The sequence below is a fragment of the Octodon degus genome, unplaced genomic scaffold, assembly GCF_000260255.1.
Source record: "Octodon degus isolate 3935 unplaced genomic scaffold, OctDeg1.0 scaffold00059, whole genome shotgun sequence".
NCBI lineage: Eukaryota > Metazoa > Chordata > Mammalia > Rodentia > Octodontidae > Octodon > Octodon degus.
Window position 1 is genome coordinate 12666055 of NW_004524635.1, and position 19619 is coordinate 12685673.

The window sequence follows — 19619 nt, forward strand, 5'->3', positions numbered from 1 at the left end:
GAAACAGAGGCTCAAGGATGGATCCACACGTCAGCTGTCATCAAAAGTATTTAAGGACCTGCTGCTGGCGGCAGAGGCAGGGAAGCCTTTTAGAAGCAGCATTTGGAGATGACAGTGGGGTGCCCCGTGGTTGCAATGAGTAGGAGATCCACAGCACATAGAGGGGAGCTGGGTGCTACACGCCTCGAGAGTAGCCCACAAGAAAGCGTCTTGGTGGTGCCGCCTGAGCAACTCTGGCAGACTCTTACTGCTAATCAGGCACCTCACAGCTTTCAGTTTCTTTCTTGGTAAACTGAGTACTAAAGGCAAAATGAACTAAGTTTCTTGCCTGGCACAGAGTAGACATCTCCTAAAGGTTAGTCTTTTGGCCCCTTCTTCCATAAAATGTGAATCAGAACTCTTAGTTTTCAATGATGTAGTCCACACAGACCCTCATTTTATGTTAGCTGCATTAGACTCAGAGACACTGAGTGACCTCACAACAAAACAGGTGTGTGGGCCTCGGTGCTGTATCTAGTTTCTCTGCTCATACGTCCTGCACATGCAGAACACCCAGAGCAGATCCTAATGAGCTCCTGCTGCCTTTCAAGGTGCCCGGAGGTCTAGGAACAAAAGAGCATGCTCCCAGCCCAGCTGCAAACCTGAAGTGGCCAGCCTTTAAAACATGTTGAACACTTGCTTTAATTACGCAAGTCCCAGGTCAGAGCCCTTCCTCCAGGCACATCAACACTAACCACCCATCGTGGTTAAAACCAAGCCAAAGCAAACATCCATTCTTTCTACCACTGGCTTCCACAGTTAAGGATGTTACTATCTTGTAACACTGAAACAAAACTCGGGACCCACATGAAGTGCCAAAGACACACTCCCTGAAAGTGCCAGCTCTGAGGCTGTGAGAGGCTAGGCAGGTCAAAGTTCACCTTCACAGATAAGCAAACTTCAGAGGGAGGGGGAACACTTCACCTGCTTCCACAGTGCAAATAATGGCATGCGCATTTCAAACTCACATGACAGGAACCCAAGTTAATAGGATTAGTGGCTGCAGAATGCTTAAAGAACCCGAACCCAAGATGAAAGCTCAATCCTCAGTGTCATCTTGTTCAACAAGTTTAAATCTTCCTAAAAGAGAACTGCAGGAGGCAGCATGGGTCCACGGCTTCACTGTGTACACTCTTCTGACTCATCTGCACAGTGAGTTGCCAGTCTCAGGGCCTCGGGAAGGCCAGTCCTAGCCAGCTGGATGTCAACACTCAAGTCCATTCATTCATCTATCACCAACCAACACGGATGCCAAAGCCTAAATTTAGGAACCCCAACTGCTTGCCTTGGTTGGAAAAGTCTCCACAGGCTCCCTGACGCCTTCAGTAACTCAATCTGTCTTGCTTTGAAGTAGATCAAACAATTCGATGCTAAGGACAAGATGGTTTGGGTGTGGCATTCCCCTCGGCCTAGTCAGAGGGTAAATCTGTGGCTAACTCATGCACTTTTCAAGTTGACCTTACGTAAGCTTCGAAGGGCAGAGGCCTCGCTTCAAGAACCAAAACAACACACAGGGTTTACTGTCTCCGTAATATGACTGTCCTCTTTCACTAACCTCATAAGCACTAGATAAACACTCCAGGAGAATCTGCCACAGAAATTTCTGATGCTTCATGGAGGAACTTCTTAAGATAGCAGTCAACGCTTTTATAGAAACCAATGATAGTCCGCAGCTTGTGCACTTTGAAATCTTACTTTGTTGTTTCCACCAGTCCTGAACCACTCTGTCTCCCTCTTGTCTATTCCTAATCTAATCCTCACACTTTAGGTGAAACCTCCAGTCCTCCGTGCTCTGCTCTGGCCTCTTCCCAGGGGTCAGCCAAGTCAGTCCTGTGGAGGTGATGTTCTCCTCACAGCATAAGCAACACCACTGTATTGTTAATACCTGGAGAACTGGCCTTCCCTCCTGCAGTGACTTTCACCATGCTGCTGAGTGGTGGGGCAGGCCTGGCCCACGCCCCAGCGACCTGCTGTCAACTGCTCACATCCCCACATTTCACCTGCCCTGCATTTCCCAGGCTATGCTTGTTTTCCTCAGGCCAAAACATGTACCTGGAATGACAACCTGCCAAGTGTTCCCTACAGCCAGAGTCCTGGACCCCTCTGGCTCCCTGCAAACACTGCATAGGCCAGTCCTACAGACTCTAGTCCCAAACATCTCTCCAATCTGATAAAGTGGTCAGAGAAAGAAAAGCCCTAGGAGATACACAGATCTTCAAAATCGACATCTGTCAGTGGGGTGAAGAAAATGACAGTGGCAATAAAGAACAAGACAAGCAGTAGGAAATGGGTCCATCTCCAATGGGAGCATGCTTCCAGCTAAACAGATGAGGTCTTTAACACAGAAGAAAAAGCTAGGTGGTACACACACCTGTAAGACACGGCTGAGGTAGGAGGATCACAAGTTTGAGACCAATCTGTGCATTTCAGACAGACCCTGCCTCAAAATAAAAATAAAGGGCTTGAGAGACAACTCGGCAGTCTAAGTACCTGCCTGGCAAGCTCAAAGACTTGGGTTCAATCCCTGGTACCACATGCTGTGTTGGCCCCAGAACCCCAGATGTACCATGCCAGGCAACAAAACCAGGTGTGGTGGTGCATACCTGTAATCTCAGTGCTGGGGAGGCTGAGACAGGAGGATCTCTACAAGTCTGAGATGCATAGTGAGACCCTGTACCAAATAAATAAATATTTTTAAAATTTAATAAAAAATAAAAATAAAAAGGTATTGGGCTACATACAGCACCACTGGGTTTAATCCCCAGTACTACAAAAATAATAAAATAAGGAGTGACTAGAGAAACCAGTAATAGGAATATAACACTGTCTACCATGAATCTCACAAAAGAAAGAAAGAAAGAACTCAAAAAACCTGGCCATTAGATATTCAATGAGCTTAGGATGTGACTTAACAAACCTCTGTAAAGGGCCAGAGAGTAAATATTCCAGGCTTTGCAGACCACACTCGGCTCTGCCACTCTAGCCTGGGGACAGCCAGGGACAGTGCAAACTCCGAGTGGCTGTGCTCTAACAACACAACTCGCACTCGACGCATCTCTGTTTCAGCGTCTGGTATTTATCTTTTTCTCAATGTAGTTGTGATTTTCCCATTACCTGGGATGACTGGTGATTTTCAGCTGCATCCTGGACATAGTGGATATGACGCTGGGGCAGCCGGGTGCTTGCTGAAGTTTTCTAAGCTATAGTCTATGTGAAAAGTTGGCACCCAGGGCCTGGGCTGCCTCTGCAGGCTGCAGTTCTATCTGCATCTGCTGGGCTGTCTCCTGCCTTTGCAGCCTCCGTCTTCTCCGCAGCTGGGGCTAAGAGACAGGGGTGCTGAGACTCTGTGTGGCACCTGGGGCAGGGGTAGGGGTTCCCAGCCTTCTGGGACAGGCGCCTGCTTGGGCAAGGTCACTTCTCAGGAGGCTGCAAGGCAGCCAGAACGAGGGGAGAGGAAGGAAGCCTGAAGCCTAAAGGTTTTTTTCTTTTTATGCTTGAGGGCTTTCCTTTCAAAACTCTTATTTCCACTTTCCAGCTGTAGCTGCTTCATAAGCAATCTCACTGGCCTCGTGGAAGGCTGCACTTAGCTATTTGGTAACAAGCTCTATTCTGCTTTCAGCAAACTGTTAGGAGAGAAGCACTCATCATTCTCAGATGCTTAACTGCTTTCTGATTCACACCCAACTCGCTGTAGACTTCTCAGGGCCATTCCTGAGGCTCACCGTTAGTAAATGACTTCAGCAATGACCTCTGGGTTTTCCACCCTGAAAGCAGGACAGGCTAATGGCATTTCAGAGTTCAGCATTCTGACAGCTGGCCTTTGTCATAGGAGACAAGCGGGGGCAGAGATTAAAGAGTGGCTGGAAGGACACCCCAGAACTGCAGGACCTCTGAAGTCTGTCTGCTCCAGTCCCTGAAGTTTAATCATGTGTGTGCTGAGCACCACCAAGAAGTCTCAGTGTTGGTGTAAACCAAGAAGTCTCAGTGTTGGTGTAAACCAAACCACAGCATCAGGGCAGACAGCGGGGCCCAAATGCGATGTTCTGAACTGCACACACGCACGCACGTGCACACACACACACGCAAACACGCACATACCTTCTAAAGGGGGATGCACCTTTACATTTCTTAAAAACTGACTCTTTTCCTTTCTTCACCTTCCACTTTTCTGCAACTGTTTTCTCATCATCCCAGCTAACAGCTCCACACTGAAATGCGAATGTTAACAGGGCACAAGAGGCAAACACCATGAGGCCCAAGTTCTGGGCAAGTGCAGCCTTCACAAACATACTCATCTGGGGGTCTGTCAGGACCAGCTCCTTCCTGCAGGCAGCAAGCCTCACAGAGCCTGGGTGGGCGGCTCCACTTGCAGGGTGAGGCGGGACTGGCCGCAAGATCCTCGGTCTCCCTCTTTATTTCTTTCATATATTCTAGAAGCAAAGTACAATCTCCTGCCCTGGGAAACAACTGTAGGACAGTTCTGTCCTTTCCACTGCCCCCAGGGTCCCCCTTTCACACTACCTGGAAACCAGATGTTTTGTTTTCTGATTACCCGAAAGATGGCTTATTCCATCAGCAAGAACAGTTATAAAGAAGTAAGCAAAATTACCTTTTTCACTTCCTAGAGCCAAGCACTGTGGCACCGCGTACAGTGCGATTCCTCTCCCCTGCACCCACACAAATGCATCTACTTTTGGCCTTAGGCAGGCACCCCTCTATACATCATCCCCCAGACTTTCATCACTTTCAAATGTGCCCCATCTGCTGCCTGGGCTTACCTTAGAGCACAGCAGCCCGTGGGGAGTAAGAGAACAAGGATGGGATGAGGCCGGCTCTTGGGGAAGCTGAGGCTGCTCGTGGGGACGTGAAGATTCAAAGTCATCTCCTCCAAGGTTTGTGTGTCTGACATTTCCTATACTAATCTCTCAAAATTTCTTCATTACATTTTATCTCATTTTTTCATAGACAGGGTCTCCCTGTGTTGCCAGACTGGCCTCGAATTTCTAGGTTCAAGTGACATTTCTGCCTCAGACTCCCAAACAGCTAGGCACGGTTCCCTGTGTGGACTTATAATTTTTTTATTTTTTTGGCAAAACTGGGGATTGAACTCAGGCCCTTGTGCTTGCCAGGCAAGCGCTTATTCTACTGAGCCCTCTCCCCGGCCCCTAACAATGTTTTTAAAACCCAGGAAAAACACATTGTTGAACAGTGCCTTCCCCACTCACAGCATAATCATCAGTTTAATGGAGGTAGGGCTTGTTTCAGCGTGGACAGGGCCCCTGCAAGGGGAAATTCTAGAGGGCGGAGGAAGACACTGGAAGAGGGGACCAACAGTAAACCAAGGAGAGGCCTGGAGCACATCCTCCTCTCATGACCCTCAGGGGTAGCAGCCCTGCTGAGAACTTGACTTCACACTCCAAATCAACAAACGACAAAGCTCTGTGGCCTCGGAGACCCCAGCTTCACAACTTCATTAGCACAGCGCTAGCAACCTCAGCTGCACCCCAGCAGCCACCTTTCCACCGCCACCTTTCCACACCACGCCACGCTCTCATTTGAACAACTGCCTTGCACTGCTGTCCAGGCAAAGCAGACCCTGGCTTTGTATTTCTGTGAAGCTGGGGTTCAAACTCAGGGCTCACACATGCTCGGCAAGTGCTCTACCACGAGCCGCACCCCAGCCTCGACCCTGATTTTAGAACAAAAGTTCCTTCAATGCCATCTTTATTCCTTCTTCATCCTGTACTTTTTGCAGAAAGAAAAAGTGAGGCAGAAAGCATGTTTCTGGAATTGTGCAATAGAATACGCTAGAGAAGACCCAAACTCTGCCACCCCAAAATGCGATGGCAGGAGACTACACTGTGCCACCCCATGACCACCCTCTGTGGTGTAAGGATTATTGTGGGTTATTCTAGAAACTAAAGATCTAGGCAAAACGCTGAAAACAGACGTTTCCTTCTGGTAAGGAAAACTTACAGCTATGAAGGAAATTTCTTTCTGTACGGCTGAGGTCCTTCCGGCAACAGGACGAGGAAGGGCTGTCACTGGAATCTCCCCGGTGCGGAGGGCATACATTAAACCTGCATAGCACGCCTCACTCTAGCTGTACACTGCCGATGCTTTTCCCAGACACCTTCCCCCACCTGCCTTCCCCACATGCATCCTTCTGTTTCAGAGCAGGATGGCATTCAAGGCTGAAGCCAAGCCCATGCCACCATGTTTTTCTTTTCTTTGTGTATATGTGTGTGCGCACATGTGTGTGGGACTCCAGGTTGAACCCAGAGCCTTCACACTGAGCTATATCACAATCTTTTCTTTTTAAATGTATTTAGTACAGAGTCTACAGGGCTCACTACACAGACCAGACTGATGTGATCCTCCTGTTTTCAGCCTCCCAAGAGCTGGAGTTACAGGCACACACCACCATGCCCAGTCTCAATTGCCATTTTGACAGGCCCCAGGTGTGGGGCTGGCACAGCACATCAGGGATCGAACCCCTAAGCAGGTGCTTTAATCTGCCACTTTTTTTTTTTTTTTTGCAGAACCAGGGATTGAACTCAGGCTCTTCAAATGCTTATTCTACTGAGCCATCTCCCCAGTAACAAAATTTTTTCTTTTTAAAAAATAGTACTTTATCTTGAAATGGGACCTTATTGAGTTACTAAGTTGCTAGGCTGAGCCTCCACCTGAGACCCTCCTGCGTCAGCCTTCTAAAGTGCTGGTTTATTGGTGTGTGCCACCACTCCTGGCATTGCTGTACCTGTATGTATGTATACCTACTATTAATATATATGCACTGTCACTTTCTGCATAGCATAATGCCATGCATATAACCTTTTGCTATATATTATATCAATAAGTTTCCATAATACTAGGCCTTTAAAATGGTGAAGATCATTCCAGCACATAAATATGCCCTAATTTATTTCCCAGTTTCCTACTTTTGGACATTACAATGATATCTACCCTTTTTCTCTATATTATTTACAATTTGACAAACTCTTCTGTAGCTAAAGCTTAGCACGAATTTTCAACACTTTTCTTAAAATTAACTTCTAAAAATTCTTTGCTACACTTAAGGAGGGTCACTATTTAGGATACTTGATAAATACTGGCAGCTCCCCAGTGCAAAAGCTCCTCCGCTCATCTGTGTCCTCAGTCAAGTGGGAGCTGCTTTCTTATCACTTGCTAATACATTTTTGCTTAACCAGTTTCATAGGGAAAAAAAGGAAAAAAACAAACACTGGAGTATTTCATTGTTAATGTACTTCTATAACATGGGGTAAAGACAGCGTAAGAAGTTTTCATATCCAGTAAAGAAAATACAAGCAAATAAAGTTAATGGGAGCCAGAGCGTGCTTTGCTTTGAATGGATAAAAAGGCAAGGTAGATGGGGGTGGGTGGCACCCAGACAGGAAGGCAAAGTCAACATCCAAGGAAAGAGAGGAGGCTGCTAGGGGGAGAGGCAGGCAATGCACAAAGCACTTGAAGAAACCAAACTTCTCTCCTGAAATTTTCCCAGGACAAGAGCAGGGGAGGACACTTCCTGATGTCCCCACAAGTTCTGAAAACACTTCAGGTCGAACTAGGTAGGACGGTCCCAAAGCCCACCATGTTTTCCCCCAGCTTTGCCAAACCTCTTAGAGCGCTGGTTCGGGGCTTTGCTCCACTGTTAGCCTAGGAATCCAGCAGAGAGCAGCTCTGTGCTTCTCCCATGGCCTCTCCCTTCCCTCCCCCCCCCCCCCCCTCTCTCTTTTTGCGGAACTGGGGATTGAACTCAGACCCTTGCGCTTGCCAAGCAAGTGCTTAGTCTTCTGAGCCATCTCCCCAGCCCTTCACTCTCTTTCTTACTCCAGTACAAAAGCCACACAGGAAAGAGCCAAGCCATTGGACAAAAGCGGGGCCACCTCACAGCTAGGAAAGGGAGAGCTTTCCAGGTTACCAAAGTGCTCTCCTGGTCCCCATCTCCACTCCTCCCAGCTCACTCCTGGCCGCAGGCAGGTCTGAAGATTATCATTCTCATTGTACCCAACGCTGGGGCAGAGGGAGAATCTATGCTGACTGTATGCCACGAAGTGCAGACAGTACCTGGATGCAAACTCCTCTGTCCCTGCCTCATCCCCAGGAGGCCACAGGGAGCAGGGCCCAATGCTCACACAGCCTGAGCCGTGCACCTTCACCTTTGGCCTTGTACCTGGAAGAAATCCCAAGCCGACTCAGCCCAAGCTGAGGCTAAGCACAGTGAGCATAAACTCTGCCTGGGGACAAGTACAGGGGAAGGAAACATAATTCTAAGCAAAAAGTGGATATGGGCGGTAGTTGTGAGTTTCTCTCTGTTCTCTACTCAGAAACTGTTAAGCACACACCAGGTAAAAGTAAAACTTCAAAGGCTGTTTTACTGGCTCACACATGAAGTCTCCTAATTAATCTACTGCCCCTTTCCAGCAAAGGCTCTAGGCTAGTGCCCCACCCTCCTATTGGGGGTTGAATCAGGGCTTTCACACTGAGCCAGATCCCCAGTTGCTTTTTTCCATTTTGACACAGTCTTGCCAAGTTACTAAGCTGCTCCTCCAGCTGGGCTCACACTTGGACTCTTCCTGCCTCGGCCTCCTAAGTGCTGCAATTCCAGGTAAGCACCACCTTGCATGATTCACACTTGAGACCCCTTTACCTCTGTTCACTCCCATCCCACACGTATGCTTAGTTTAATCTAAAGGAAGCTAAACTTCTAGATATTTAATCTCATTTCAGGGAGAGTAGGTTGTGTCTAAGAACCCTTTAAAAAAAAATGCCAGCTACACTCTAACTTCCATTTGTAGTGAGACAGAGACTACTACAGGGACAGGACAAACCAGCTGACATGCCCTTCACCTGTCAGTCCTCAAAATCAAGAACTTAAAAGCTGTTTCTGCTTAAGAAAAGAAAAAGTCATCACTTGGCGTTATAGATGTCCAACAAGTAACTAAAACAGAAGAAAGATGGCCCTTCATTTTGTACCTGTCTCCTCTACATTCTTAAAACCTTGGATCAGATTCTTGCTCAGTTCTACACATGGTCACCTTAAAAGCTGGCAATATAAGGTTGAGTAGCTAAGTTTCGTAACCTATCCTGTCTCCCTTTAAGGCTGAAGACATCAGGGCCATTCAACCATCAATAAGCACTCCAAGGTCTCTAGCCACTGTTTTAAACAGCACTTTGGATTCCAGCAAAACCTCCACAAACCATGACTGTCCCAAGCAGAAGTAATCATCTCCTGAGGACCTCATGAGTGATAAGGATTTCTCCCCCAGCCGTCTTGCAAAACCTGAACCTCACCAGCCTAAGCTAGTCCTTAAAAGCTGTTTCTCCCCTTTGTCGAGGAGCCTGATTTTCTCCATCAGAGCTGCACCTGCTTCAGCTCAAGCTTCACCACTTTCTCCTTCTAACTCTGTATGCTAAATCTGTCTATCTATGCCTCAGGTGACATGTCCTAAGATGCTTTCCTACAAGGATGAAAGACCTACCTGAGGCAAGGAGAGGTGCCCACCTTTTCTCTGGGGGATTTCTTCAGACCCCTTCTGGTGACAGCAACACAGACAGCTGGGTCTGCGCTCTATCCAGTAAGTGCCTGCTACTTTCTTTTAATGCTCAATTACTATTTTTCACCCAGAATCTACCAAACAGACAAGAACATGACCACATAGTTCTCTTTTCTAGCCAAAATGAATTTCCCTAGGGCTGACTACATTCAGGAGAAATGCATCTCCAAAGGGTGCTTGAAAGAGGAAAGAAATAATTGGACAAGCACCTCACCTCTCCAGGCAAATGCTTTACAGCACTTGAGGCTTGGCAAATGAAACTCTGGAGAGACAAATGCATTCATCGGGAATCTGCTCCATTAATCAGAAAGGAAAAGTTATGTTAAGGGATAAGCCACCAGTAATTAATATTTATTGTATCCCCATTGGGTAAATGACACTGCAGTCACCATTTTTATAAAAAGTGAACACAATTCCCACAGACCAGCTGCTTACAATGTAATCCTCGAGGTGCTCAAAAATCTGTCAGAGCAAGGCCAACAGAGCGCGCTGAGCTTTGCCATGGGTCCAACCACCCCTGCAGACACCTGATTTAGAACAGTGCTTTACTATTTCCTTGTTTCTGAGATACAATACTCAACAGCCAAAGCTCAAGGAGGAAAGGGGTCTTAGAGGTTTTGGTCCATGGTCAGCTAGCTCCAAGCCAGGAGGCCATGGCAGAGAGGCGTCCCAGAGGAGAAACAGGCAGGGCAAAGCAGGGCCGGCAGAAGGCAGCACGGCAGTGAGGCATGAGGTCACAGTGACAGCCCCCTTCTTGTCCCTTATATTTTATCCACCATGGAGCACCCTTTAATCTCAGCCTTACACTGTTAATCCCAGCATCACATCCTTAATCCTAGAATCAGATTCCCTGCAGCCAGCCACCTCAGAAAAGCCCCGAACTTTCTGGTCTATCTCTGAGGGCATTTCCATGGATGGATGGCCTGTGACACAGAAAACTGATGGAAGAGTCCCACCCGATGTGAGGGCACCATCCCAGGGGCTGGAACCTGACCACAAAAACCTGCTGGCACACGTCTTGGCTCTCACGAGGCTTCGGGCTGTCATGAGGAGATCCGCTTTCTTCACCAGGACGTTTCTACCTTGGAGCCAGGTAACTCTGGGCTGAAATGTCTGAAACTCTGAGCCCAAATAGATCTTTCCCCTGCTAACTTGATTTCCTCAGCTATTTCATCACAGAGACAAAAAGTAGGTCAGCATGATGGGGTGAGTCACAACACAGCATACACAGCTACATGTTTGGTTCAGGATCTCCCACTTCTCTATCCACTACAGAAGATTTATCCACTTCTCTCTGACTGTCATATTTAACCCAGTATGGAATTCTAATGTTTAGGAGATTTTCTTTTGATATGAGATTTCACTGTGTTGCCCAAACAGGGCTGCAGCTCCTCCTCCCTCTGTCTCCCAAGCAGCTGGGACCACAGGTACACGCTGTACCTAGTTGCAGATCATCATGAAAAGCTTTGAGTTACTGGAACATCCATTAACACTTTCACCAGAAACAGCTCAATAATGAGGCACTGCCCTAAACTGAACGTTGTTTGACATGAATTCCAGGGTTACAGAGCTTCCTGTCAGAGGGCCCTGAGGTACACTAACCCCAAGTTCCTGTGACAAAGCCTACTGTAACCAAGCCCTAAATGCTTCCTCTTTCTTTCACTTGTAGTGCAACCTCATAATGAAAATCCCATAAAGGCCCAGGTTACAGAGGAGTGGAAGTAATAAAGGCTTAATTCACACTGCTCTCTCAGTTTATACTTTTTCTAGTGGTTTCCTGGGTCTGGAAAACAGTCAAACTAGCTGGGATATCTTTCCGTCCCCCAAACCAGGCCCATGGACCTAACACTTGAAATAACTTTGTGAAAATTATAATTACCAAAAGGAGCTCTGGATTTAGCTACACGTGAGGTAATTCTCTCTCAAGAGCTCTTGAGTTTTCCTCATGTAGTGGAGATTAAAATAGTTCTTTTTCGAGAGAGTAATTTTTTTCCATGACTATCATCAAATCAGAGACACAAATATCTGGGCCAGCACTTAAAAAGACAGGGCTTGGAAAGCAGAACAGAGTGAATTCTCACAAAAAGCAGCTTGCTAGCGTGTCTTCTCATGAACACACTTTGATAACTTCACACCTCTTCATTTTCTCAAGTACAACTGCCTAGCAATCTTTTCCTTCTTATTCCTCATGATCGAGGTCCTAGGAAGATTCTATTCCCTTTCTCAGCTCTGCCGGAAGCCCTCATTTCCCAGGTCTGAAGTCACCACGGCCAGGGACCTCGAAGCTCTTAACTTCCCCCTGTAAGACCCTGAGGTGAAGAGGGCAGGCTCCTGTCCTGCTTTCTCCATGCCTGGCCAGTGCCTGGTGATGCCACTCAAATCGCCAATGAACCACTGAGCCCACTCTTTAGGCTCCAGGTCTGTGATTCCATCTTTAGATTTGTTCTTGTGTAAGTGGCAACTTCCTAATTTGAGCTAATCTGGGAACTTATAGAAGGAAAATGCATTTCCCTTTCAATTCAGAAAATACTTAGAAATAATTTCCCTTTAGACTTATCTGTATACTGTTACTTCACCATCCTTAAACTTTTAGAACATGTGCAATATTAACTATTCTTCCAGATATTTTCTCATGTTTCCCAACTGCAAAATAAATGCATGCTATAATTCTTTCCACACAATACATATTTCACTCCAGGGATAAGTTAACTTTATTTTCACGTATATTTAGTAGCAATAAAAGGTAATAATCAGCATAAGGAAATGCTTATTGGCTCCCTTCTTTGTTGCCAACTGTATACCTTAGTACTTACTCCTCTCCAATACTCTACAAGCCCTAAAAAAGCAATCCTTCTTGTTAAAAAACATTATTTCTTCAAACTGAAATATATGCTAGACTTTAATAAAGCTGCCTTTATTTTTAAGGAAAATTCTCTCAGCATTTGCATTAAGTAGATTTTTCCCTTAAGGGCTCTGTAGCTCTGAGGAGCCTGGCTCAATCTGGAGTAAGGGCCATCTTTACTCACGCTACTGCTGCCCCCTACTGACCAAAGGATGGACACCTCTGCCAGACACTTTTACTGAGAAAATGGCAGCCATGACAAAATAAACTGCCGACCTATTGGTGTCAAGTCCTACAGAAAGCAAGAAAGAAGCCTTTAAGACATAGTTCTGTAAAGTTCTAGGAAGGAAAAGAGAGGCCAAGACATGCATATACAAAGGCTAATACAAAATTATACTGCTGTGTTATAGTGTGAGGACTGTCCATAGAGACCAGCAGGATTCTGGAAAGGGCAAAGGGAAGATGAAGAGACTAGCGCCTCCCAACATTTTCACGCTTAAGGAACCCCTTCACTCAGCCTTGACTGCATGCTTTCAGTAATTCTTCTGCAGAAGAAAACCAGACCAACATAACCATGTACCTGATTCCAAGACAAGAGAAAAGAAACCTAATTTTAGCTCATTTTAAATGCAAAAATAAAATAAAATAAATGCCTATGGAGTCATTTAGGAAGAAGATTCCAAAATCTAGAACTCCTAACAGGTGTCTTAATGGGGCTTTCAAGCAGTCTGGGAATATACACAAAAAGTACAGGCCCTAGAACCATTTTCCTCCTGAGAAAACAAACCTTAACCTTCATTACAGTTTCAAAGGGATTTGTGGTCAATGACCAATCAATAAATAGATAAAATGGTAGGCCCAGCAATGTCCGGCAAAGAACCGGCAGATGAAGAGAGAGGCCATTCCTACCCTAAGAGGCTAATATTCAGGTCTATATTGAAGAAAAAAGTCTACTCTTCCTTCCCATATCACTCTCTGTTGTGGTTTATGTCTGGGTGTCTGTCCCCTCAAGGCCCACAAGGTTGAGATTAAGGGCATGAGTGCTACACCTGTCCTAGGGCAGGTAGCCTGCATATGCTATAAGAGATGGAAAAAGGATTGCTCCCTCCTCCACTTTCATTGCTTTTGCTGTCTTGTGCCACCATGAACTGTTGCTCCTCTGCCATGTGCCACCCTGCCTTGGGGCCAGCTGATTATGGACTGAAATCTCTGTAAATGATTAGGCCCACATGTGGTCAGAGACCACCTTATCAACAGAGCCCGGAGCAGGAATTCAACCTCTCCAGGGCCCCAGAGCCAGAGCTTATGGCCCAACAGGACCTAGTGTCCTGCACATGCATCCTCTGGGCATCTCAGCATGAAGTGCAAACAACTCAGGGCAGCACCCTCCGTGGCCTCCCTGGAGAATATGTGTATCCGGCAAGAACTTGCGTGTCTTTGCAAATGCCTCCCTTGTAATTAACTCCCACCATGAATATCAATTTTTAAGGTCTAAATACATGTCAGCAAGTAGGCAAATTTGCTAATACCAACTATATGAATGAGGATAAACTTTATTTTTAAAATTCATCCTCAGTTTCCTATCTTCACAACCTTCCTCACCTACAAATTAAACACCTTCCATGCAACCAAGGATTAAACATTTTTCTGACTTTGGGTGTCATGACCAAAAGAAGTTTTTGATTTGCAACCCCACAACAATGCCATCTACTATGCTTTTAAAAAATCAGCCTTGATCTCATAAATCCATAGTGCCTGTTTTCTATTGTTTCATAGACTTATATGTCCTATACATACTACTTTAAAAAAAAAAATGTGGACAAGGTCTTGCTGAGTAGTTCAGGAGGTTGGCCTTGAACTCACAGTGATTCTCCTGCCTCTGCCTCCCAAGTGCTTAGATCCCTGGCATGCACCACCACACCCACTAAATATTACTTTACTAATTTGTAGAGGGCCCTCACACAAAGACTGACCAGTTTCTTCTTCCTTTTGCGAGTGATCAGCACTGAGCTCACAGCCAATGGCTCCATAACTCATGCCTTAGCAAGCGTATCTAACACAGGCATTTCACCTGAACCAAATGTCACAGCCTTTGTACTTACTAATACCAGAGAGACAGCACTCAGCGCTCCACCTGGCTGCCATCTGGAATGGCAAACCCATCAGCACAGTGCACAAACACGTAAAAAAGCATGCCCTAAGCAGACCACCAAAAGGACACTGGTTTGTATGCAACTGAGGTAAGATGGCAGGTGACGCCTTGCTCTGCCTCTGCTGAAACAGGCATGTGACCAGTTGAAGTTTCCTCAGCTCTGTGCTGTTATGAATGACCAACAAGGCACCCAAAGCATTGGTTCTGGGGGTCACAAATAAATAACTAGGAGTAGATGAATTTGCCAACATAGAACATCTGTGAATGTAATGATATTCTGTGAATAATAAAGATCAACCATGTAGTATTAAGTTATTGGAGTATTTTGAAAGCCTAGCGCTACCAAGCTCAAAGTAACTCAAATCTCAAAAGCACACTATGGAATGCTGCGTATACACATGCGTGCAACCATGCACATGCGTTTACCTAAAACTATACAGTCCTATTCTCTTTCCCCATAATTACAGGCCTCTCTGATTACTGAGAGAAAAAAAGACACTTATTCACCATTTTCTCTACTTCAAAACAGGCAGCATAACCTGATTCAATTATTTTAAAAGTGTGATGAATAGTAAATTACAACAATCTCTGCCACTGCAGTTTTTAAGTTCAGAAAATATACTCCCAGACATGCCCCCAAAGCTTTAAAGGTATTGATTTGGATGTAGAATAAAACACCCCCTACTCCCTGCTTTTCTTAAAGTGAATCATTCTCTGGGCAGCTATTATCCAACAGATCTTATTGGATTTCACAGCACAAACTATCATTTGAGTTGCTAAATGGTGTCCACTATGAGTTCCATTCTGCTGCCTTTAAGTGTTGTCGTTTTCTTCACAGCTCACGGAGGCATCATATTTTAAAGTTTTTTCTAAGGGAAAAACATGGAGAATGAATCTTCAGCCTCAGCAGGGTTAAACAGATAACAGCCTCAGCAGAGGAGTAAAGCAGTAAAAATCCTATCCCCCAGAGCCACCCTTCCAGGGGAGAAAGCCTGCCCAGGGCAGAGAGCACTGCGTCAGCAGTGCTGAGCACCACAGAGAGAAGTCCTGCATCGAAGAGAATGTTAAAATAGCACGTCATCTTCTCAATACACCTCCACAGACCTTTGAGCACTTTCTGTTTCCTCCTACTATAAAATGTCCCAGGCTTATTTTGTACTTTTTAGGCTCCAGATGTGGGATTAGCCATTCCAGGCTTGGAAAGTTTTGAAAAAAGAAAATTATTTTGATTTTTTAAGGAATCATCAATCATAAGTAAGGTTGGAGGCAAGACGCTGGGTGGTGTGGACTAGCAGCCGTGGAGGTGGTCACAGACAGCAGATTCTGATTATATTTTAAAGGAAGAGGCCCTAAGAAAGTCTTTTTTTTTTCTTTGGCTGAATCATTTCTTTCTGTAACATCAAATTCACATCACAGATGAGAAACCTCAACTTTAAAAGTATAATATAAATACATCTTTACATTTCTATAACAAACAAGTTTGAAAACATGTATTTTTGCTCTGACATAACTATTTCCTGCTTAGATATAATAAATAGAAATTAAAATACCTGCCACATTTTTACCTTCTTTTTCACTTCTTCCTTTTCTACAAACTCATTCAAGTTTGCCAGTGTTTTGGCTACCAGAATTCTCCTTGCTTCTATACTTAGTTCAGACTACAAATCGGTGCAAGGCAATGCTTCAGACAGATCTTTGCTGTCCTGGACAAAGACACCTGTGCCTTTGACTGGAGTCACAGTCCAGAGGGCTGCAGTAAGTCCGGCCCTCTTCGTTGACAGAGTCTGGGTTCTAGACACCATGAGGTTCACACTGAAAGTGGGCCACTTGCTAGTGAGAGAGAACTGAGTTCTTAGAGACATTTGTTAAGGTGGGTGTTATGGGTTCCACGGGGTTGTGTGAAACCTAAAACACCCACAGAGAAGGTTCGACTCCATTGTATTTCCTTTGCCATGTCCCTCTTTTGACAAAACGATGATTCACCTTTGTGTACTTCCAAGTCACCATACTTAGACTGGTTCCAGAAAGAAAACATACTGTGAACCAACATTTCCTTACTGAGATCCAGCGCTGAGACAGTGAGATGAAACAGTGGCTGCTGGGCTTCTGCTGCTGGACACTGTGGCCCAGTAAGTCCTGGGAAGATATTGTCCATGGAGTCTTCCCTTGTTCAAGGTGAGCGTCTGCTCTCTTCAAGTCTGAGTTACTGTAGCTGAGCCACCTCTTTAAACAAGTCAGGCACTGAAGGCACTCAACACTCTGCTTCATCCAAAGAGGGTCAAACTTGACTGTTGGAAAGAATCACATTTTGATTCTCAAACACTGTTGCCACTGCAGTAGAATTAAATGGGTCAGCTACATCACTGTGGTACCTCAGTAACTCTTTATCCAGGCCCATTGTGGTCATCTCAGACAGTCTTTTCAATTTCAGCAGAGTCCAGACCCTTCTAATCCATCCTTTAACACTAATGGCCTATTTGCAGCCAAGTGCAGTTGCAATCTGCAAAGTAGGTGAGTGATTTTTGGCACATATTTTAGAATTCATGCCTCATAACTATGAAGTAGATGATGCTGGCGAATTAAGTATTGGGCTAAGGTGACAGCATGTGCTTTTGGGTCCCAACAAGAGGAGATATTGTGGAGAGGAGTCAGAAACCTAGTAAATTCCCACACACAGAGCTGCTGCCCTGTGGTTCATAGGGAATTAGGTTGCTTTTCCCACATAAATATAAATTGCTTGATCAACAGTCATTCTTGTTGCAAACACTAAATAATATGCTCTTAGAACACCTCAGCAGACTAAGTGCATGCTTAGGCAAGTGCAAGAACCCAGGTTCAATCCTCCGCTGTGCCAGCTGGGCATGCTGGGCTGTCCCGAGGCTGGGATTGGTTCCGCACGTGTGTAATTCCATTGCTCGGAAGGTGTCAGCCTCCATGAATGCTCCAGGAAGGTACGTGAAGCCACTTTCTTGTTCCAGAGAGTTTCCACAGCTAGCATGTTCGCCAGGTTGCTGCAGGTTGATGATTGTTTTTATGCCGTGACTGAGGAACTGGTTGATGATGTGGTACTTCTGGAGGAGCTCGGAGGATGGGCGTGCCATTGCCAGGATAGTGTCAGTGACCCTTTCATGTTTGCAGCAGACTCACTGTTATTCACCAATGTGAAGTACGGTTGTTCACTGGGAGGCACAACTCCTACAGCCATGGTAATCATATACAGTGTTGCAGCAGGACAGTCCTGTGACATTTTTATTCTTGTCTCTTGTTTTCATTTATCACCCTGAGAACTCTAGGTTGAAAGCTACACGTGTCAGAATTGTAAATAGTGTGCTGTTGTGTTTCAGCAAACAATACTCATGAGAAGTTGATGCCAGGCCAGCACTGGTAGCAGATAATCAGTAGGCTTTCTCTGTGGGGGTCTCTGGCTGCCTATGCTTGAATCGAAAGTCTTAAAATTCTGATAAGGAATAAAAGGACAAATGGAATAAAAGTTCAAAAAGGCCTCATGGTCTGTAGTATGAAAGGACAGAGTCCTACTTCTTAATACCAGAGATAGTTTTTGTTGCTTGCTTGTAGAGATGAAAGACATATGGCCAGAAGCTCAAAGCTTCAGTATTGAACCTCATACCACAGTGACACATGTGCACCCATGTTTATGGCAGCACAATCTGTCACAGCTAAATCCTGGAAACAACGCAAATGCCCAAAAACTGAGGAAGGATAAAAAAGGGTATTTTTATGCAATGGAGTATTACTCAGCTATAAAGAAGATAAACTCAAGGCTTTTATAGGTAAGTGGATGCAACTAGAGACCATACTCCTAAGTGAACTAATCAGACCCACATGTATAATCATGTATTATCTCCCTAGTGTAAGAACCTGAAAGAACAAATGAAATCCAAAAGATACTGTGAAAGGAAAAGAAACTGCTCAAAGGGAAGGAACAACTAGGATAAAGGAAGGGGAAAAAGAAAGAAGGGAGGGAAATATATATATAGGATAGGTTGCTGCTTTTTTTTTTTTTTTTTTTTTTTGTGGAACCAGGGGTTGAACTCAGGCCCTTGCGCTTGCCAGGGAAGCACTTATTCCACTGAGCCATCTCCCTGGCCCCAGGTTGCATAACTGTATTGCTGATTTCTACTGCTCTATTGAAAGAAGCAGTTAATTTTTCTTCTTTTTAATTTTTTTGACCAATGTTGCATGAACATTGGTAATATGAATGTTCTGGTAATATGAACAATTAATTTGAAGACAGCAATATGCAATATAAAACTCTTGTTTAATTCCTATCATGTTGCTTAGTAAAATTCTGTATTGTTTCTAATGTTTTTATTATTTTTCATGCTTTAAAATAAATGGTTTAAAAAATTGGTTTTGTACACATGACTGTGGTTACTTTGAAATAACAATTGAATACTCCCACGCCATTGTCACAAGGCAGTTGGACATACAAGTGTGCAGTCACTGTAGTCTACATTTAAAGTCACAACTCTGGAAGCTGAGGCAGGAGGACCACATGCTAGCCCAGGCTGGGACACTTAGTGAGACTCTGTCTCAAAATAAAAAGAATTGGGAATAGAGCTCAGCTGAAGGCCCTGGGCTCAATCCCCAATACTAGGAGGAAAAACAATGGTGAGAAAAACTAACATTTGAGAGATTGGAGATTACAAGACTGAACCAGCAAAGATTAAAAAGAATGAGTGACCTGTGAGTGGGTAGCAAATCAGGACCGTGTGGCACCCTGCACACAGGAGAAGCCAGAGTTTCAGGGAGGATGAAGTGACCAGCTGGTTCAAATTCTGTTCAACAGACCCAGGAAATAAGGACTGGGACTGGCCAGTGATTTTTTTTTTCCAACATGGAGATCCCAGCTTTCCTTGCTGGAAAAAGTTCCAGCAAAAATTGCTGATGAGGGCTGGAGAGATGGCTCAGTGGTCTAAAGCACCTACTTAGAACAAGCTTAGCAAAAGCATCAGGGACTGCGGTTCAGTCCCCCAGCACCACATGC

The 19619-nt window shown here is 45.1% G+C and overlaps 1 protein-coding gene and 1 pseudogene across 4 annotated transcripts in view; both read right to left on the reverse strand.

Annotated features, from left to right (window-relative positions):
- Osbpl10 (oxysterol binding protein like 10) overlaps positions 1-19619 on the reverse strand; it is a 314690-nt gene that overhangs the window by 75690 nt on the left and 219381 nt on the right. The window lies entirely within an intron of this gene.
- LOC111817493 lies at positions 16168-17816 on the reverse strand (annotated as a pseudogene).